We start from the raw sequence: 23,458 nt of genomic DNA, 5'->3' as shown, positions 1-23,458 counted from the left end.
GCCAGTACTTACAGGCCATCTGACTCTAAATGTCCTAGAGAGAATATGAATGACCCTATTATCTTTCCTCATATTATGTTTCTAATGCAACTAATTGAAAAAGACTAGGTTACCAGAATGATGTCTTCTAATAGGAACCTTCCAGCTAAACTAACTCTTCAGACAACCCCATATCCAAGGTATCAAAGATGAAGTAACCAAGAAAGAAGGCAACTGCAATTAGGAGGGAGGCCTGGGTGGAAGATGGGATGGGAACAGGAGGAAATGGGTAGGAGAGTAGAGATAGACAGGGAGAGGTAGAGACAGACATACAAACATATACAGAGAGAGACGGAGGAGGGTATTATGTAGTCCCAGCAATGAAGCCATCCAATAGTGTAAAGAGTTTGCTGAGCTCACAATTTCTGTTGAAAACTAAAATAACTTAAGAATAAATCCTATTACTTACCTAACTCTTTTAGCATTTCCTAATTACTTAGACCAAGTTTTAATAAACCAAACTTTCAGTACTTGAAATATGAGTATACACCATGATTACTGATTTTTCTTCTTCCTTATGGTGATTTTAAACTATTTTATTTAGAAATTACTAATGTTTAATTTCATTACTCTATTGTTTCCTAGAACTTCAGTTTTGATGTGTAATATTAAAATGAGAAAAAACACCAACGCAAATAATAGCTTTCTTAGGTGTATGAAAGGTCCTCTCACTTCATTGAAATCAAACTTTTCACTAAGAAGTAGTAACAAATGCTGTGTTTTCTGCCAAGATTTTGGTACAATGTAAATATGCATGAAGTGTCCCATTTTTGTAAAAAAGAAAAACAATTAGTCTGCTGAATGTGTACGAATGTAATTTCTAAGAAGTAACTCTAAATTAGAAATTGGGTTTAAACCAGAGCCTTGATTCACACTTCTCAGACTCCCATTAGATATTCTGTCTTTTCTGGTCTGATGGAGACAGCCACTTAGAGCTGCTGACTACCTTGTGGGTCATTAGTTTATGATCCTATCTCACATTTGTCATTTTTTTTCAGCATTTGTATCTTCAGCATTTGCTTCCAGTTCTGCAACAATCATTTGTTGGGACAATTTGTGCTCATCTTCCATATATTTCTTGCTCTAAATGCTATTCCTAGATCCTTCAAGCTTATTAAAGCATCCCTATTGTGAGTTCTGGAGTTGTGAGTGTATCTCTACCATTTCAAATCCAAAACTGTATTTTAATGTTCCTTTCATTGCCACATTTATACGTTGTCCCACCAGTTTCATAAATGCAAGAAAAACTAACATTTATAATGGCATTCTCAGGGATGAACAGTGCTCCTTGCAAAAGGATTTCCAAATAGTTGCTTAATTAATGAAGAGATATATGTCCTTTCTCTTGAAGTACTGAAAATGATGATCATTAAATATTTATGTAAATTGTGACTAAAAAGTTTTACTGTCAAAGATATAAATTAGCACCTCAGGAATTAAGCACTTTCCCTTGCTTTCTGCTCCATTAACACGTGTCCAATTGTTCTTTTAAAAGATCACTAAATTTACATCTTTATAAACATGCACACACACATGCACGTATAAAAAAACTTAAATAACTAAATATATTTTGAAATTTTGATTATGCTTTGGAGAAATTTTAGAAAATTTAAATAGAAAGAATTCTTCTCAAAATGTTTTACTAGACACCATAAAATTTCCTCCTTCAAAAAAAATTCACTGAAAATTACTTAGTATTTTACAGTAACAGATATAAAATGTGACACACTCTTTGTCTTCATTTACATTGATTATTTTACCAAAGTATCTTTGTGCTCATAAAAAGCACTGTCAGCAATTAGCATAGTGTTACAGCATATTATCTAAATCGACTTCTGAGTTTCTACTAATTTTATTAGTCAATATTGTGGTAAGATTACATATGACTGTAGAGTGCCTTGAACTGGTTGCAAAGCTTAATATGGCCTTATCTCACCACCAAACCGCTGGAATTTTGGGCATAAGACAACAGAGTCACAATATCTGGTGCTATCAACAGAAAAGAGGACTTACTTATGTTAAGAAAGCAGGATACAAAGGCGTTACATCCCCATTCTGTGCTTATTTCAAATGCACATTTACTTTTATTAATAACGATAGAAACAACATCAAATATTTTGTTTCTTTTGATTATCTCTAATCTTCTATCATGAAACTATTCCTTCAAGACAAAGCACAACCCGATCACTTCTTTTATAATTTTATACTCTGAATTTGTACGTCATTTATGTTGTTCTCAACACGTTTTATTTTATAAATATTATTGTTAGTAGTAGTAGTTTGTGTGTTTGTGCCTGTATGTGTGTGTGTGTGTTTGTGTGTGTGTGTGTGTGTGAGAGAGAGAGAGAGAGAGAGAAAGAGAGAGAGAGAGAAATATTTTCACATTACTTTCTTACTTGCTTAGTTAAAAATTTTAGTTTATTATTATGTTTTTTATTTTCACAGTTATTTAAATGGCACATTATAATGATATCAAAACTATTTAAATAGATCACACAGTAAAGTTTTATAATGTCTTTCTGGCTCTGGTAGAGTGTGTATACCAGAACTCAAAAAGAAGAGTCAGATAAATCTCCATGAGCTTGAGACCAGCCTTGTGTATAACAAGTTCCCAGACACCCATAGTTTGTTTCCACAAGAAAATAAAGCACATTCCTTAATAAATCATAATTATAAACATTATTAACAATCTTTATAATATTTAAGAAAAAGTTATAGTTTATTAATATCTGTAATGTTCTGCCAAGGCAGTAAAACTTCATTCCTGATTTTCAACATTATTAATACTGGGGATGACTTATTATACATGTCATAAGAACAATAATAAAAGTTTTCCTCTTTCTTTTCTTCCACACCTACTTTCATTTTATTAGTATTACTTTTACATGTGTGTTTATATACTTGGGAGAGAAAAAAAGAATATTTGTGTGTGAGGTAGATGCATCAGGAACATCTAGAATTTGTTGGGTGAAAAGAGATTGTAATCATAATATATTATTTTGCAACATACATTTTCAATAAAAAAAATCTTCATGGTAACATAAGCCTAGCTATTTGGAAGGATTAACCAGAAGGACTACACCCAGGTTGCCTGCCTGGGCAGCAGAATTAGCTAAAGTTTTAAACAGTAGAATTTGTGAGAATAGGTCTTAGAATTAAATGAATGAAATTACCAAGAAGTTTGAGGATAAGTTCCATGGTTTAGCATTTCACCAATCACATACGAGCCTTTTCAAGAATGAATTTGCTGCCGGATACTTTTCAATCACAAAACATAAGTGAATTGGTAAGATGTGAAACTTTATTGGTAAGGTCTTGTTGAATTGTTATGACAGAAAACTGGACAGGAGAGACAAAAAAAAAAAAAGAATTTGGGGAAACTTTTTAACAATAAATCATAGTGTAATCACAATAGAATTAAACCTCAACTTGCTTCGAAAACTACATTTTTTCCTGAATATATTTTAAAAGATAATGATTACTTTTGTGTGAAGATTTTAAAAAATGAGCTAACATTGTCATGAATAATTTAATTATCCCTCTGACAGTGACAAAATTAAAGTCTATTAATGAAACTACATAATAACTTAAAGATTCTACATCAATGCCAAGTACATTTCACAGGAAAAGTATTGAGATCAAAGGGGGTAAAATGGGTATAAATTACTGGTTTTGAGTAGTCTCCAAAGAAACCACGTGCACCCTTTAAAACTGTATGAATAAAGATGTTTAAATGTGACGTTATATAGTTTTTGATTATCACTAAAATATAGTTGTTTCAAATGTTAAGCTGAAAGCCCCCAGAATTTTATACAGCAGAGACCAGAGTTTATAAGAGAAGAATAACCTCAGAGCTACAGAAAGTGGGTGGGTGTAAAAGAAGAACTAAGGAACAGTTGCAGTTACCTAATTGTCTAATTGTTTTGTAACATAAGAACATCTCCAGCAAGGGCTGAGACCGAGCCACTGTTCTGAACAGGGTATCCTCAGTTTTTCTTAGGTTTTTTTTTTTTTTTTAAGAATTAGGAACTGAGTCAGTAAATTTAGAGTCAACTTCTCATTTTAGATATTACATAAAGTACTATATACTTAATCCTCAAGGGAAACAAAACATCTAACATGTTTGTATTTGATTTGGATAATACTACTGAATAATATTCAATGAAGATGTTTACAATGTTTTTATTTTTCAATTTAAAAATAAATGCACAGATGTGGCAACCAGTACCAGGATATACCTATAATTCTATCAGTTGGAAGTTAGAGGTTGGTGGACTAGGAAATCATAGTTATCCTCAGTTATTTAGAAAGTCTGCTAATATCCTGTGTTGCATTAGATCCTATGTCAATAGAAAAACATTAAAATAAACTTTTAAACATGATAGATTTGTTTTATGACATAGCCATTATTTTTGAAATTATTATACACAAACACACATACACACACACACTACTTATTTAAGAAAGTTTTATTATAAACAAGTCAATCTCATGGTATTCAAGTGTTTGTCATTGCGGTTAGGTTAGGTATATATATATATGCTACTCACAGCAGCAATTTCTCAGCACTTTCTAACTATTCTTTTTATATTTTAAGAGACACTGAACTCTATCTTTAAAATACCTCAAATAATAAAACCAATAAAAAAAACTTTTAAAAATCATTTAAATTTTTAAGAAATAGTAATTGTTCACAATAATAAAACCCACAAATGTTGTCTAAAATCATTTGTATATTGAGTATATACAAAGAGCTGTGTTAAACAAACACAAAAAGCTGTGTTAACATATTGTTTAGCATTTACATTATTTAATTGACTATAGAGTATCAAGGAAAAAATAGAAGCCATGCTTACTGCTCCATATGTAGTTACATTTTAGGCTTCTAAATTGTTCATTTGAAAATTTCATTGAAAACAATTCTAATTCATCCTCTAAAAGAAAATCCATTAGACAATGTCCTATTTACAATATATTGGTCTACCCTGAAAGGTGTTCATTCTGGTAATTTTAAACAAAGCTTTCAACTTAAGTAGAGAGTAGAAAATTTGCCTGGTGCTTACATGCATTACAAATTTACTGTTTTATTTTATTCAGCCCTAATGGTTTTCATTATCCCCCTAGTTGATAGAATCCATTTCTAAAACCAATAATCTCTTGAAATCCACTGAGCCACAAATTACTCATTAGGGGACATTTTCAAAGATCATTACCTTTTCCATAGATTTTCATTCTTGGTCTCCTACATTGTCTCTGAAAATGCTCCTTACAACAAGGGAAGACATTTATTCATTGACAGAGGAGGGTCCCATGAATTACAAACTAGGAGTCTGTTTATCTGTATGAAACATCTACTGCATTGAGTCATGATATATCACCTCATAGATAATATTGTGTCTGCAGATCTAATAAATAATCATTAAAATATAATATATTATATTTCTTTGATAATTTCTGAGTTATTTCATTACTTCATCATAGTGTTAAAATATAAATAAGTGTATATTTATATTTAATGATTTACTGTAAGAGATTAATAAATATTAATCTGAAAAGAGCTTAATACCATTAAGTCACATAATATTTTACATAAAAATATAGATTTGCAAAATCAAAGTACTTAGATTGCAATAAGATGACTAATTTTTTAGAAAGAAAATTATATTATAGGTACATTTTAGGAAAATTTTTCTTCCAACAAAACTTAATAATGTGCTATTTATATGAGAAAACACATAATACTGCCCTCTGGAAAATTCTCAATGCATATTCTAATTTTTTTGTATGGAAATTCTTTGAATTTCAAAGAAAATGAGATTCTTTCATATATATATATATATTTTCTCAAAAAATATGTTTCTTATAATTTATGTTTTTATATTTCAACTCTGTAAATGGAGGCTATAACCAGAAACCTGCAAGTATTTAGTTTCACTTCTAACTAACAAGTAATTCTTAGTCACCTGACTATATGCTTGTTGTTTAGATTAATCTTTCCTTTTCTTGTTTATAAAGTAACTCTTCCCATTGTGTCTTGCAATTATATATTTTAAGAAACTTTGACTATTTAATGTTTTGAGCAGTCCTTATATTATTATGAGTTTAAAACTGCTGTAGTATTCTCTACCAGTGATAATTGTTTAACTTCCCAGGATCTAAATTAAACAAGACACAAGCAGGTGACCCAAGCTCTGACACACAGATGTATAATACCTGTGCAAATTCAGGGGCTGTGGCAAAGGAAGGGGGGTGTACATTACTGTGCTTCATGAATTTGTAGAAATAACAGGACAAACAAGATACATTGCCAGAAACAGCTTGGGAAATGATTTTAGGAGCTGCTGAGGTTAGCTAGTATACACCAGCAACATGTTCTAGTCATTAAAATAAGGTTGGGGGCACTTTTCTTACTGTTGAGCATCTGGCTACTGTTCAGCCTTGATAATGATGTTGTGAGCTGCCTAATAACTTCTTAATAAATTCCCTTTCTGCTTAACCCAGCAAGAGTCTTTTGAAATGCTTACAGATAAAATACTCTGTTGAGAAAAAGTGGCTACCAAATGTTAAATAACATATTTTTGCACAGTAGATTATTCATAAGGTTTACTAAGTAAACTGAATCTTACATTAGAGACCCAAATTTGTGTCTGCCTGAATTCTGATGAATCTGTGATACACATCACTTATCTCATAGATTTTAAATATACTGCTTTCATTTAAAAACATATAGAAATATAACATTCTGAGATTGTACTATTGAAAAAGTGTAGCAAATTTTAATTATTCCAATGAAGGAGAAAATAATCCAAATATTTTTGTACAATAATAGATAGAAATACATAATAGCAGCTCTGCACTTTTAATATATACAAGTAAGAGACCATGGAACAATTACATTTATTATGATGTTATATAGTATGTAGCTATAGATTCTTTCAAACATTAAAATATCATTTAATTATGCACATGAAACTCCTACATTTTAACTATTTTTGTCATGCTTTGTAACATCACTGAAGCGGTCTGTTTGCATACTGTCTTCCTACAAAGTCTTGCTGCTAATTAATTCGGCCATACAAACCCATAACATGAACACTAAAAAGACATAAAAAATAATTGACCTCCCTAAGGCAACTTTCTTGGCTTTTCAGGGAGGATATAGATTCATTAAATTACTTGTTGTTACTTGTGTTCATTAAAGGAAGAAACTATCTATTTTGTCATCAACAATCCAAACAAACTTCCTAACCTCTCAGCAGCTCCATGATACCATTTACTTTAATTGGTCTGACCCTGACTATCCTTCGGGCTTTTGAGAAAATAGGCATATTTAGTGTGGAGTAAAATTAAGTGGGCTTCTACAAAGCTCCTGAAGTGGCTTTGTTAAATACAAATTGACAATAAGCAAAGTTCAAGTAAAAATGAATTATAAGTGATTCTGGCATTCCTAGATGTCTGAACAAATCAACGCCGTTCTGAAAACTATGAAAAATGCTTTAGAAACCTGTGAATATTTATCAAATTCTTGTTCAATAAAAACAGTGTTTACAGCAATCACATTGCAGAATATCTTTAAAAGACCTATAGAATAAATACTATAAATATGGGTTGGCGCAAGTGCAAAACAAAGGGACTAGGTAAGCAAATAACACATGCTTGACATAGAATAAAATAATCCCACCAAGTTCCAAAGAGGAAGACTATGTGTAGTTAAGTGGCAGTGAATTTCCTCCTATATACAGTGTGAAAAATTGAAAATATGGAAAACAAACCAGTCAAACCTAGGGCTGGGAGGATGTGCTAGATAATCTATCTTCCTATACACTTGTTTACATGGAAGACTTAACTGAAATCAAGAGTGAGGAATTTTTACATTATTTTGTTCTGATCATCTGCTTTTACCTTAACATTGACATTAATATTACTAATTAATATTTGGGGTTCTACCCTGAAGTGTAATTTTTATCTTATTGGATAGTTTATGTATTTACATTTCAAATATTTTCCTGCTTTCCCGGTTCCCCTGTCTCCCATACCCCTCTTCTGCATCTATGAGGATGCTTCTTCTCCTGACCCAGCACACCCAACTCAAACCCCTGGCATTCTACTACACTGGGGAAAAGAGCCTTCACAGGACTAAGGGCTTCTCCTCCTGATGATGCCAGAAAATGCCATCTTTTCCTACATATGTGGCTGGATTCATGGGTATTCCCCATCTAAAATTTTTAGTTGATGGTTTAATGTCTGGGAGCTCTCGGGTGTCTGGGCTGTTGAAATTGTTGTTCTTTCTATAGTGTTGCAAACCCCTTCGGCTCCTACAGTTCTTTCTTTCACTCCTATATTGGGGTCCCCATGCTCAGTCTGATGGTTGGCTGTTAACATTCTTAATGGTCCTGGTCAGGCTCTGAGAGAACCTCTCAGGAGACAGCTACATCAGGCTGTTTGCATATAGGATAAATCCCCAGGTAGGGCTGCTCCTCTTTTGTTCCCTGTATTTCCTCTACTGAGTATTTTGCTTCCCCTTCAAAGAAGGAATGATGCATTTAGATTTTGATCTTCCTTCTTGATCTTTATATTGTCTGTGAATTATATCTTGTGTATTTGGAGCTCTTGGGCTCATATTCACATATCAGTGAGTGTATACCCTGTTTCCTATTTTGTGACTGGGTTACCTCACTCAGGACAATAGTCCCTGGTTTCATCTACTTGCCTGCAAATTTCCTGAAGTCACTGTTTCTAATAGCTGAGTAGTACTCCACTGTGTAAATGTACCACAATTTCTGTATCAGTTAATCTATTGAAGGACATCTGGGTTCTTTCAAGCTGGATATTGTAGTTAAGTCTGCTACGAACATAGTAGAGTATGTGTCCTTGTTATATTTTGGAGCATCTTTGGTAATATGCTGAGAAAGTTATAACTGTGTCCTCAGTAGTATTATGTTCATTTTCCTGAGGAATAACCAGACTGATTTCCAGAGTAGTTGTACTAGATTGTAATCCTACCATAAAGAGAGGAGTGTTTCTTTATCTCCATATTCTTGTCAGCATCTGCTGTTACATTAGATTTTGATCTTAGTCATTCTGACTGGAGACAGGTGGAAATTCAGGGTTGGTCTGATTTGTATTTTCCTGATGACTAATGATGTTGAATGTTTCTTCAGGTACTTCTCAGCCATTCAATATTTCTCAGTTGAGAGTTCTTTGTTTAGCTCTTTACCCCATTTTAATAAAAATATTATCTGTGTATTCTATCTTCTTGAGTACTTTGTATATATTTGATAAAAGTTTTCTATCTGATTTAGAATTATAAAAGATATTTTCTCAATCTGTTGGTTGCTGTTTTGTTCTATTCACTGTGTCCTTTGTCTGGCAGAAGCTTTGCAATATCATGAGATCCCATTTGTCAATTTTTGATCTTAGAACATAAGCCATTAGTGATCTTTTCAGGAAATTTTCTCCTGTGACCATGTCTTCCAGGCTTACTGTTCTTTTAGTTTCAGTGTAGCTGGTTTTATGTGGAGGTACTTGATCCACTTGGACTTAAGCTTTGTACTAGGAGATAATAATGGATTGATTTTCTTTCTTCTACATGCCAACCTCCATTTGAATTAGCACTATTTGTTTAAAATGCTTTCCTTTTCCCACTGGATTGTTTTAGCTCCTTTATCAAAGATCAAGTGACCATACGTGTGTGGATTCATTTCTGGGTCTTCAATTTTATTCCCTTGATCTACCTTCCTGTCTCTGTACCAATACCATGCTGTTTTTTGATCATGATTTCTCTGTAATACAGCTTAAGGTCAAAAATGGTGATTTACCCAGAATTCCTTATATTGTGAAAATAGTTTGTTATCCCAGGGTGTATTTTGTCATTCCAAATTAATTTGAAAAGTTGCTCCTTCTAACTCTATCAACAATTGTGTTGGCATTTTGGTGGGGATTTTATTTAATCTAAAGATAGCTTTTGTTGATTAAAACTTAAAGACCACAGAGTAATAATTAGCATTTAAAATTTAAATTTTTTGCATTTTCACACATATACTGAAATTATTTTTATTTTTTACTGTCTTCTGCCATCTCCCTTTCTTCCATTTAAACTCTCTTGCTTTGTATGTATTTGTGCATCTTTCTTACTATATTCAGTTATTAATGTATTTGAGTGTGGGGTGAAGCATATTTATATAGCATTGGCTACATAGCAGTTGCTACACCATTGAAGAAAATGACAGTTCTCTTCTACTCACTCATTAAATGTTCATAATCTGTCAGAGAAGAGTGGGGCTTTGTGTACCACCACAGCATAATTAAAAAGGGTGATAAACAGCTTATGGGAAAATTAGAAATAGTTCTTTATGAAGTTTCAGTTGTATCTTTTCTGCACATATACCTAAAAAGTACTCTACCATACTCCAAGAACAACATGTATTAAATTATATTCATAGCATATTTTTTTCCCAATAGGCAGAAGTTGGAAGGAACCCATTCGTTCCTCATCTGAGGAATGAATACAGAATATGTGGTACGTTTACAGAATGCAATGCTATTAATCTACTAGAAACAATGCAACCAGATTTTGCAGGCAAATGAATGAAATGAAAAAAAAAATCATCCTGAGTAAGGTAAGCCAGTCCCAAAAGAACATGCAATGTATATATAGTCATTGATAAGCCAAAATGTTCAGAACCCATGATATACCCCAACTGAACCAAAAAAGTCAACAAGGAAGAAAGGAAGTCCTCAGTGAGGATGATTGATTCCCATGTACAAGGGAGAACAACATAGTCATGGGAAGCAGAGGAATGGAGAATCTAAGTGGGGAAAGAGAGAGCTCAGAGAATAAGGGGTCAGGATTAGGCATGGGGAGAGACAAGAGAGTTTCAGAGGACCAGCATATTAAGGGACCAGGGCTTTAAGGTAAGATGCCACTCAGCAAAATTTAGATCTAGGCATGGTGGTACACCTTTAATTCCAGGAGACACATAAGAAGATCTCTGAATTCAAGATCAAACAACACAGCAGGATCTAGGACAGCCAAGCTTAGGCAGTGAAAGAGTTAGAAAACAGAAAGCTGGTGATAATATAATTGAACAAGGATGCCATGTTCCAGCTCCAGAAAGAAGTAAAACTTGGCAGCTTCAGTCATGTGGCTCTGGTTTAGAGTGAAAAATAGAAGGGACTACTGAGACATTTGATGCTTCTTAGCTTGAGCTAAGAAATTAATAGTAATTAAGAAAATGTCAGTATCACTGAGGTGAAATCTGGGATGTGTTTTCTGAGAGCACACAGCAGCTGTGTTCTAGGGATAGCCAAGGATGTACCCTGAGCTGCAGGTACTTGGTAATGTGTAACAGTCACCAGCTGTTACTGGTTTGGAAGGCATGAAGAAGCAATGAAGAACAGCTAATGCTTGGCACTGTGAGAAGCCATGGGCAGCTATTGGTAAAATGTAAGGGGCCGCAGCCAACGCCCTGCAGAGATGGCACCGGTCTCCGGGGCCGTGAGTCAGATAAAACTGACAAACAACCTAAAAGCGCATGCACAAAGAACAAGATGAGCCAAAGTCACCGCCCATCTCGGGGTGTAAACATCAGACCACCAGCAAGCAGCCAATCAAGTAGAGACATGCTTCCCCCACCTCCCTCAGTGGTATAAAACTGGGTGCTTTTCTGCCCTTCGGCGTCTTCCTCCATTAAAGTTTTGCTGCAGAAGGATCCTTGTGTACCGAGTCCGTTCTTGCCGGCGAGACGGTGGCGCGGGGACAACTGGTGCCATAAACCCGGGACAAGCCTTAACATCGCCGGCACCTTGAGGAGACCCTCCGGCCATGGAGAGGATCCAGAACTGCAGGATAAAGGTAGGCTCTGAGAGATATGTTTGGTCCTGATATCGCTGACTGGTGCGCAGGATCTAGATGAGGTCCAGGATAGCTTGTCAGAAACAGAGTGAAGTGAGAGACTGCAAATAAGCAGGGGAGCTGACCAGTCAAAGAAAACAGGCCCTACAGGAGCCGGCAAGGCCCCTGTAGTGAGAGGTAAGGGAAAGGACACCCTAGCAGAGAAACAGAGAAAGGTGGAGAAAAATGGCTATAAGGTCTCTGGTAGCTAGCAACGAGGTTTGCAACAGTAGCAAACCGAAAGTGAAAGATTTAGGATGGGAATTTCTCAGTTTCATCCAATTTTTCTGGCTCCTCAAGAGCTACTCTTGTCAAAGTAAACTTCAAAATAAAGAAAAGCACCCTAGAAAGGTTTTTGGATGAGTGTGATACCATTGCACCTTGGTTGGCAGTCTCTGGAAACCTAACAGTGGTGTGCAGGGATAAGTTAGAGAAAGATCTGGATTTCGCTAGCAAAAGGTACAGATAAGAAAAGATAATCTTAAAATGCTTAAAGATTTTCAGAAGTTGATGGGAGATATTAATTGGCTGAGACCTTTTCTCAAGATACCCACAGTAGAGCTTAAGCCCTTATTTGACACACTCGAAGGTGATCCTCACATCACCTCCCTTAGAAAGTTAACACCCACCACAAATAGGGCACTGCAGTTGGTAGAGAGTGCTTTACAGTCGGCCCAGCTGCAGCAAATTGATGACAGTCAACCCTTTGGTTTATGTGTGTTCAAAACCCTGCAACTTCCAACTGCAGTCTTGTGGCAAAGGGGGCCCCTACTATGGGTCCATCCCAATGCCTCCCCTGCAAAAGTCATTGATTGGTGCCCCGATGCAGTGGCCTCGCTAGCCATCAGAGGCATAAAATTAGCAATATCACACTTTGGTATACAACCAAAGATGCTGATTGTCCCATTTACTGCAATGCAGGTCCAAGTGCTTGCAGTTGCATCAAATAACTGGGCAGTTTTGGTAACCCTTTTTTCAGGTACAATTAACAATCACTATCCTAAACATCCCATTCTTCAATTCACTTTACAACAATCCTTGGTTTTTCCACGAGTAATTTCCCCTAATCCACTAAAAGATGGACTGGTTATTTACACAGACGGCTCCAAGTCTGGGCTGGGGGCATATGTTGTGAATGAGAAAATTATTACTAGACAATTTAAAGAAAATTTACCCCAACTTGTAGAATGCTTAATAGTATTAGAGGTATTAAAAAATTATTCCAAGTCTCTTAATATTGTCTCTGATTCGGCCTATGTAGTTAATGCAGAGCAGGTTTTAGAGGTTGCTGATCCGGATAATCAAGCCCTCAAGCAAGATAGCCCCAATTTTTATTCAATTACAACAAGTCCTCCTTATGAGGAGATTCCAGGTTTACATTACCCACATTCATGCTCATTCTGGTCTTCCAGGACCCATGTCCATAGGTAATGATTTGGCAGATAAAGCCACAAAATTAGCAGCTGTTGTGTTAGCTTCATCCTTAGACAAAGCTAGAGATTTCCACAAGCAATTTCATGTTACAGCTGAGACCCTTCGCCGAAAGTTTGCTCTAACCCGAAAAGAAGCCAGAGACATTGTCATTCATTGCCAAAACTGTTGACAGTTTCTGCCTGTTTCTCATGTGGGCATCAACCCTCGTGACCTTCGTCCACTACAAATTTGGCAAATGGATGTGACACACATCCAGTCATTTGGAAAACTTAAGTATCTCCATGTGTCCATTGATACATGCTCAGGCATGGTTTTTGCCTCTCCTTTAGGAGGAGAAAAGGCCTCACACATTATCCAACATTGCCTTGAGGCATGGAGCACCTGGGGACATCCAAAAATTTTAAAAACTGACAATGGACCCGCTTATACCTCACAGAAATTTTAGCAATTCTGCAAACAAATGGGAGTAACCCATTTGACTGGCCTCCCTTATAATCCTCAAGGACAGGGCATTGTTGAATGTGCGCATTGTACAATCAAATCCTACTTAATAAAACAAAAAGGGGTAATAGAAAGCATACTGTCCTCCACACCCCAGACTTCAGTATCAGTAGCTCTTTGGACACTAAATTTTCTAAATTTAGATGACCATGGAAGGAATGTGGCTGAGCGACACTGCACCGAGCCTGCCACACCTAAAGAAATGGTCAAATGGAAAGATGTCTTAACAGGACAATGGAAAGGCCCAGATCCTATTTTGATAAGATCCAGGGGAGCTGTTTGTGTTTTCCCACTGAATGAAGACAATCCCTTTTGGATCCCAGAGCGCCTTACCAGGAGGATACTCTGCGGCAGGGATAATGATCACCAGAGAAAAGCGGAGGCGGAAGCTGATCCCACTACTCCTCTTTTGGATACTGGTTCCTAGTATTCTGGGAGACCCTCGATGGAGGATTATGTCTACCTTCCCCTTACCCATGCCTGTTATGCATACAGCTCATGTATTCCCATGCTTTTTTGCTACAAATAGGAAATTAGGAGTTGCATACTTGCCTTTAGATAATCAGATTCAGAGCCTACAGGACAATCGGACACTTTTTGTCAAAGGCAGCCTCTGCTTTACAATGGTTCTAACACTGGGGGACCATAGTAATTGCATACTGCTATACAACCAATCAGCAGCCTGGCTTAAAGATGCAACCTGGGGCTCGACCTCTAATATAGTAGCTAACGCCTCTGTAATTTCTGGATGGTGGCCTAGCCATTCGGGTGATGATGTCCCACCACAGCAGCCCAGGCTGGCGCCATTTTGCAAGGGGATTATGACTGATGATCTAATGCTTCCTTGGACGGGATGCCAGGCCAGAAGGTTATCATGGGCCGTTAAAGGTTATTTTTCCTTTTCCCCATATATTGGCACCTCCTTTAATAGTTCCTTTGCAGGATATAATTTTACCTTTATAGATCCTAGCAAAGCTGATGCTAACCCGTTTGATCAGTGGCTTCTTTGTGGAATTAATGGGAGTTGTACTGACCTGTCACCAATGTCAATGTTACGGGGAGGATATGCAGAAAAGGGACAATTAGGCTTTGATTGGAAGGTTTGCATGGCCGCAGGCGGGCGAACCAGAAAGAATTCAGGGAGCTTCAACTGGAAAGCCTCCAGTGCAAAATATACAACTTATAAGAGAGTGAAGCACTCAGATTTTCCTGTTTGTGTGTGGCCCCCTTTTATTTCAATAGTGAGTAATATCAGTATGACCCAGGGTCAATACAGCTTAGATTGCTCCCCAAGTAATTGTTTTTATGCCTTATGCTAGGATGCGGGTGTTTATCCTTCGGCTGTGGTTACTCGCATGCCCCGCTTCATCCCTGTTCCAGTGGATGCCCCCAGTAGCCTGAGCCTGCTGAGAGGGAAACGAGATTTTGGGATCTCTGCTGTTATCGTGGGTCTGATTTCCACCGCGGCTGTGGCGGCTTCAGTTACGGCCTCTGCACTGGCACTCTTGACATCATTGCAGACTGTACAAACCATCAGTGAGCTCTCGGCTCATGTTATGTCTGCCTTGGACCAGGGCACGGCCAATTCCCAGATACAGGGAGGCCTAATGCTAATTAATCAGCACATAGACATAGTCCAAGTACAAGTAGACATCTTGTGGCAGATGGCCCAATTGGGCTGTGAACAAAAATTACTGGGACTCTGCATCACTTCTGTGCAATATGAAAAATTTACCCAAGGGGCCAATTTATCTAAATCCCTTTCTTGATTTTTAATGCAGAATTGGACCACTGAATTCGAGTTGATGCTTCTAGAATTGAGACTTGCTATCTTGGAAGTAAACTCTACAAGACTGGACCTGTCGCTGACTAAGAGGCTGTCCACTTGGATTTCCTCTATCTTCTCCTACTTTATAGAATGGGTGGGAGTTGGGTTATTTGTAGTAATCTTATGTTGTGGGATTGTGTTCTTGCTCTGGTTGGTTTGTAAGCTGAGGTCTCAACAAAGACGTGAAAAAGCTGTCATTGCTCAAGTGCTTGTTGCTCTTGATCACGGAGCCTCTCCCGAAATATGGCTTTCTATACTCAGACAATAACTAGTAAATTTACCCCCCCCCCATAGCACTTGGCCTCCTGCTTGGAGTTTCGCCCTAGGATTATTAAGAGGCGAAACGGACTATAAGCTGTGATACTCAGTGATGGGCAAACTTCCTCTGGTGTAGATAAATCTAAGACAGGACCCCTGAGGCAATAAGGGAATCCAGAGACAGAAAAGGCTACATTGAGAGTGATTGACCTAAGACAGAGATCACAGCACAAGAATATCTCTAGTCCAAGTCTCTTGTCCTAGACCATCCGCTGTCTAATAAAACAAAAAGGGAGAGATGTAAGGGGCCGCAGCCAACGCCCTGTAGAGATGGTGTGGGGCGCTGCCTGCACATTCTCCATTACAAGATGGCACTGACATCCGGCTGGAGTTAGCAGTAAACAAGTCATGTGCGCACTTGCTGGGTGACTTTCCACTCCTTGAGCTCTGCCTCTCCTGTGGCATCATAGGGTCTGATGAGTTTCAACCAATCAGGAGGCTCCACGTCCAAGGCAAGGACTGATCTCTTTATAAGGGGATGGGCTAGATAGTTTTGGATCTTCGTCTTCACATGTTGCAAGCTTATGCTCTGCCTCTCAAGAGCATTAAAGCTTTACTGCAGAAGAATCCTATTTCGTGTGCTGTGTTGTTCTTGCTGGTGAGACGGTTGCACGGGACAAGATGGCTCAGGTTTCCGGGGCCGTGAGTCAGCTAAAACTGACAAAAAACCTAAAAGTGCATTCGTGAAGAGCAAGGCGAGCCAAAGTCACCGCCCATCTCGGGCATAAACATCAGACCACCAGCGAGCAGCCAATCAGGTAGAGACACGCTTCCCCTGCCTCCCTCAGGGGTATAAAACTGGGTGCTTTTCCGACCTTCGGCGTCTTCCTCCATTAAAGTTTTGCTGCAGAAGGATCCTTGTGTACTGAGTCTGTTCTTGCCGGCGAGACGGTGGTGGACAGTAAAAAAGCCTTAGGAGAAGTTGATGGTCCAGGGCTGAAGAGACATGAAAAGGACTTGAGGCTGCACACCATGAAGAAAGCCTACCAGAGACCATTTTTGAAACTTAGTTGCAGCAAAAGACTACCTTGTATTGGAGATGCCAGCAACATAGGATGGTTACCAAGAACAGCAGTGGTAGTGGAGAGGATCAACCAGAGCTTAGAGTGCTACAGAGGGCAGAGCTAGAGAGCTGACAGTAGCTTTTTGGAGGAACCCAGATTATTATGTGTGGAGCTAGATATTGAAGCAAGAAACTATCACATTGAAGCTTTATTGGAGACCCCACGGTTTGGAGATGCTAAAGCTATGGGCTTCCTGCTGAGAAAAGTTGGCAACAGGGAGTGAAAGCAGCCCAGGAGAAAGTCAACAAAGATAAAAAAGGAGTTGGTGATCTGAAGACTGCTTTGACATCAGCCTTGGAGATGCAGAGTTTGGAGTTTTCCCAACTGGTTTTCTGTCTTACTTTGGTAATTACAGTTAATGACAGGATAAGTCTCAGAAGAGATTTTGATCTTTGGACTTATAATATTGTTGAGTCTGCTATAGACTATAAAGACTTAGAAATTTGGACTAAATGTACTTTGGATTGTGCTATGTTTAGGTATGCTCCCTGCCTCCAAAGACTCTTATGTTTGAACAAACCTATAAGGGCCAGAAAGCAAAATGCAATAGTTTGCATATGCTCTGACCAGAGACTGGCAGGATTAGGTATGGCCCTGTTGAGGTAGGTATGGCCTTTTAGTAGTTGTATCACTGTGGGTGTGTGTTTTTAGACCCTCATTCTAGCTGCCTGGAAGTCATGATTATGCTAGCAGCCTTCAGATGAGTATGTAGAGCTCTCAGCTTCTCTTGAACCATGCCTGCCTGATGCTGCCATGTGTCAGCCTTGATGATAATGGACTGAACCTCTGAACCTGTACTAGCCCCAATTAAATAATTTCCTTAAAAAAACAAAACAAAAAACTAGGTCATGAGAATTAAGTTATTTGCAGCCTTTATGGAGGTAGGCACAGCATCAGTGAGTTTACATGTGTAGTGACCTTATTCTGTTGTGTGCAGAAAATCCTGTCTCTGTTTTACTGCATTGCTCCTAAACCTATGGATCTTCCACTTGTTCCGGACCTTCTGTTCCAAAGCCTTGGAAGATATGATATAGATGCTCTGATTAGTGTTAATTACTCAATAGTTACTTATTCTTTTCACTATAAACAGTTGTATATTTTATGCATTATCCTCCTGTCACAACAAGAAATGTCTTTGATGGAATGCAAAAGAGGAGCATCATTTTATAGGTTTAAATGTAAACATGTTGGAAGCGGTTTGATACTAAATGTATTTCGGGAAACAGTAGTAGGTTTCTACTTAGGATCTGAATTTTTCAGTGATGACTTCTTGACAACAATACCCAGCATGAAAATACCACCATTTGCACAGTGGAATATAAATCAGAAAGTAGCAGAAAGCCTCAGTGGGAGATTACAGGAAGAGAAAATGAAATTTGTATGTTTCATAGTGTAGAAACAGACATGTGCCCATGCACTTATCAACCTATATGATTGTAACAGTTTTCTCGGCGATACAAGCCTTTAATCCAGAGAAAAATTCTATATAACATAGAATGACATGAAGAATAAGAATAAGAATAAGAAGAAGAAGAAGAAAAAGAAGAAGAAGAAGAAGAAGAAGAAGAAGAAGAAGAAGAAGAAGAAGAAGAAGAAGAAGAAGAAGAAGAAGAAGAAGAAGAAGAAGAAGAAGGAGAAGGAGAAGAAACAAACAAGTTATTTTAAGACATGATGCTGACTAGGAAAAAATAAATATGATTCCTTAATGCTTGAACATCATTCTCTAATATTTCTTTGACCATCTTCAGTTTTCTAAATTTGATTTTTTTTAAAGAAAATTGACTTGTAAATCTCTGAGGTAGGACTTCAGAGAGGCTCCCTGTGAATCATAAAAAAACTGACCAGAATCATTAATCCCTTCCTGAGAGAGGCAAAGACCAGTCAAACTTTCTGAAGTCATGCTGAGAGCAATGGAGCTAATTCAGAAGGATATCCTCCAACCTGATAGTCAGCCTGCAGTTTGTGCACAGTACTCCAGGTTTTCTTGTTACTTCTGTTGGTTTCCATCAATGCTGGCATATGTTTTGGTTATGCAACCATCTTTGAGTTAGTTCTGCTTCTGTAAGTAATCCCTAACTATTCACATACACAAACATAGTGAAAACAATTGCTTTTCTACAGTGGACTTTCAGGGTAGTTGCTTCCGTCTCTCACCATTTTGCTCTCAAAATTTTGTAGACATTCAATTAGAACACAAAAGTATTGTGTCCATGCATGCTTAACATTATGGTTGATGTCATGAATCCACCTCACAATTTCAGGTAGTCTATTGACCTAGACAGGTATACAGCTGAAGAATTTTTGGAAATTGGACTTGCTTTTTTCAAGTTTAGAAGCAAGAACATTACTTGGAAGGCTTGGAAGTTCCTCATTCCAGGCTAAGAACTTATTTCTTAAACTAACTTTGTTTGAACATTTTTAGATGCGTTTTTAAAAGAAAATTGACTTGTAAATCTCTGAGCAGATTAAATATTTTCTTCTGTCCAGTAAGCTAGTTCCAATGTACTACACTAACTGACTTCCTAAATAAAGTGCTCTCTTCCTCTCCCTTTAGTAACAAGGAGACTCCTTCAAAAATGCAGTATTTCATTTTGGATAAAATTGCAATGTTTTATCAGGAAAGATAACATCTGAACACATTAGTTATTTTGCAGTTGTCTCACTTTTAAACTTTAAGTCATCAGAATCCATCTAGTAAATGAAGGGAAAATAAATAAGTAAAGAAGAAAAAGTAAGAGAAATGGGTGGAGGTGTGGATTACTTCTATTTCTCTTTATGAGGTTTGGCAAAGATATGAGTGGAACAGCATGAAGTTAGATTTAAGTTGGACTGAGGCTTGAAGTTCTCTTACCTTTGCCTGGGCACATGAATTAAATAAAAATTATTTCTATGTTTAGTAAAGGTCAAGGACATTGGGTTGTTTTCTGGGAAAATGTTAGATTTGATATGCATTGTACATAAAGAGTAATCAAAATCTGCAGTTTCATTAAAAATCTTATATTAACCATGAATGTGACTATAGTAATTTTATTTAAGTCACTTTTCCATGCTTCTATAGACTAATCTTTTATCTTCTGTTTGTGACAAGAAGATATTGATGTAACTTTTCAATAAATTTTACATGCTAAAACTATGCAATGTTATTTGTCAGTAAAAATGTTTACATTTGATTTTAAATAGCACATACATCATAAAAGTTATACTAATTTTTGATTTAAGTAAAAAGTCCATTTCATTAATGTATTTTAATACATGTTAAACTGTCAGTTTTCATTTAAATGATAAAATTGTGAATATTAAATAGCACACATTAGTTTTGCTTGTGCAAGATTATTACATCTCCACAATATGTGACTATGTTAGTCCATGTCACAACTTCGATTTTCATTTTAACAACTAACTATAAGAAACACAAAGTGGGAAACATGTTCTTCTTCTCTTCTCCAGAACTTTATTCCCATTTAAAAACATTTTTTAAGTATATGTACCACCTAATCCCATGGATGATTCTATTGCTATGTACATGGCACCTAGAATCTGTAAGTACAGCTCTGTAAAAGATCTCATGAATAATAAATAAACTTGAATAAATATGTCCTAGGGCTATGCAAGTATCTAAATATCTGAGTTAAAAATATTTGCAGAAAAATTATATTCATAAAATAAAAGCTGTCCTGAAGTGGATTTGATATTTTCCCATCTAGATATTAATGTTCTAAATATATAACCAATTCAAATTTGAAAAAAAAGAGTCTGTCTCTTTTGAAGAGACTATAGGGGCATTAAAACTGAACATTTGCTAGTAGTCAATAAAGAACCAAATCAAACAAGGCAAAAAGAATGGAAGCACGCATTGTATTTTATGCTTATATTATGACTAGATATTTACTACTGAAAAATAAAATGTTTTAGGAAGATATCGGCAATATGTGCAAGCCACATATATACAAGTATATGTGGCACCCAAAAATGTAAATGACATTTCATAGCATTCCTTTTGTAGTTTAAAGTAAGCTTTCCTGAGATGATTAAAAAAAAAAAATCTGTGGAATACTTCTTATCCACCTGCTTCTACACGTTGATAAGAGTAAATAGATATTCACTAATAAAGTCTGAAATGCATTATGCTGTTTGTCTAAAACAAGAAGTCAGCAACAAAACAGTCATTTTATTTCTTGTATGGAAATGATATGATCATCACTTGGCAAATACTGGTTAATTGGAAGTCAGGTTTGTTGAAATAGACTGTCCTAAGCTTTGTCCATGATCTAATTCTGCTCTAATATATTTTCCAGTCTTCTAAACTCTTTTATTTTATCTTCCAACATAATATTTTTATTCATTTTTTGAGGATTTCATATTATGGACAAGGATCACATAAAATTCCAGTTCTCAGGTCTGCTCTACTTGCGAACTTTCATCTCAAAAAGAAGCAATGAAAAGAAAATTCCAACTTGTGTGTCCCATATACCACTGGCAAATTATTTAAAGACATTGAGTCCTTGGCTACATGCATGCCAGCAAGCAGCCATCAGTTATAGAGAGCAATGTTTTTGGATCTTTATCAAAATTTCTCAGAGTTCTATTCAGTGGCTTTCTGTCTATGTTGTTACTTTTTTTTTTTTTTTTTTTTTTTTTTTTTTTTTTTTTTTTTTGGAGAAAGGAGGGAAAGTGGGGTAAGGGTTCTCATAGAAACCATCTATAACTGTCCTTTTGACTGAGACTGAAATCATTGATAGCACTGCAAAAGTAGTTGCTTTGCCTTTCACAGTCAGGAGGGACATGGATCATGAGTTTTCATATGGTTTCTTTCAAAAACACAGACTGTGAAAACCCACATGATCTCCTGTGTCATCACATGCAACAGGCATCAACACAGTCACTTATGACAGTACAGACCATGGCCATCTGCCACAGAAATAGCTAATAACACCCTTACAGCCTTCAGTAGCAATATGGGTCAAGGACATGGGCTCCAGAACTTCCTCTGTGGACATCACATGGCACAGAGCATGAACATCCACTTGGTCTGTGTGATAAATAAAAAAGAACAGTATGAAAAATTAATGACAGATCTCCTTGACAAATATCTTTCAAGGTAATGTTTTATTTGATAAAACAATATACAAAGTTATAAGAGCCAATTTATAAAGAAATACTGTCATTTTATTTCACCAATCATTTTTTCTTATAGTGGTTTCTCATTGTGTGGTAAGTACATGATATGAAGCAACTTAAAAGAAAAGGGTTTGTGCTTTAGTTTGGGATTTTTTTCTTTACTTTTTCTTTTCTTCTTTCCTTCTTTCTTTCTTTCTTCCCTTCTTTCTTTCTCTCTTGCTTGCTTGTTTGTTTTGTTTTCACTATAGTTTGAGGAGGTATACTACAGTTTTGTAGTAAAGTCATAAAAGCAAGATTATAGAGAAAAGTTATTCTATTGTTTCTCCATTTAAGAATCAGATAAAAATAAAAGCCTTCTTAGTTTTGATTTGTCTATGACCTCTATCTCATGGGATGGGGTAATCCATATTTGCAAAGTGTCTTCCTATTGCAATTAACTATATCCAGAAACTCCCTCATGGATAAGACAGTATCTTATTTCTTGAGTGATTACAGATCCTGTCCATTGAAAATCAGGATATACTACATGGGTATGTATTTACCTAATTTAAGGAACTTACTCCTAGATATAATACTACAAAGTCAGTATAGGACAGATGATTTTAGATAGTATGTAGACATTCCCTTCCAAATTGCCTGTTTTGTTACAGACTGCCACAGAATTTGGTATTGAATCTAAAGGATAGAAAATAAAACATGACAGTGAAAGAGAAAAAGAAGTGTAAATGATGCATGATTTTTTTATGCATTCTAAGACATTTACACTTAGTGAAATGGATAAGTCCTTCATTTCAGAGAAGTGACATTGTCCAAATTATAATTATAATTTTGAGTATCATAGCCACTGCACTAGTAAGCTGACAGTATTTTTAATCAACCATATGTCTAAGGAATCCTGTGGGAAAAAATGTAGACATAATTCATGTGTCCACACAGGTACTCACATCGAAGTTGAAGATACTTTTAGAGTAAGAAGAAAAAGATTCTCTTATAGAGCCAGTGTGCATTTGCACACTTACACATATTTCTTTTCAATAATACATTTTATTTCGTTGAAGTTATTCACTTTGAATTAGGTGCAGACTTTACGAACTATGATTACAAGCAGAGTATCCCATCTCTTACCATTTAGTCTAATGTCCAATATTAAGCTTTAGATTTCTCTTCAAGATATTTGAACAAGGAGCTAAACATACTATAAAAATTGCCAACTATATTTACAAAAATACTACAAGAGTTAAAATTTTACCTTTGTGTTATTCC

The sequence above is a fragment of the Micromys minutus genome (genome assembly GCF_963924665.1).
Source record: "Micromys minutus genome assembly, chromosome: 5".
Lineage (NCBI taxonomy): Eukaryota > Metazoa > Chordata > Mammalia > Rodentia > Muridae > Micromys > Micromys minutus.
This window is presented reverse-complemented; position numbering follows the sequence as displayed.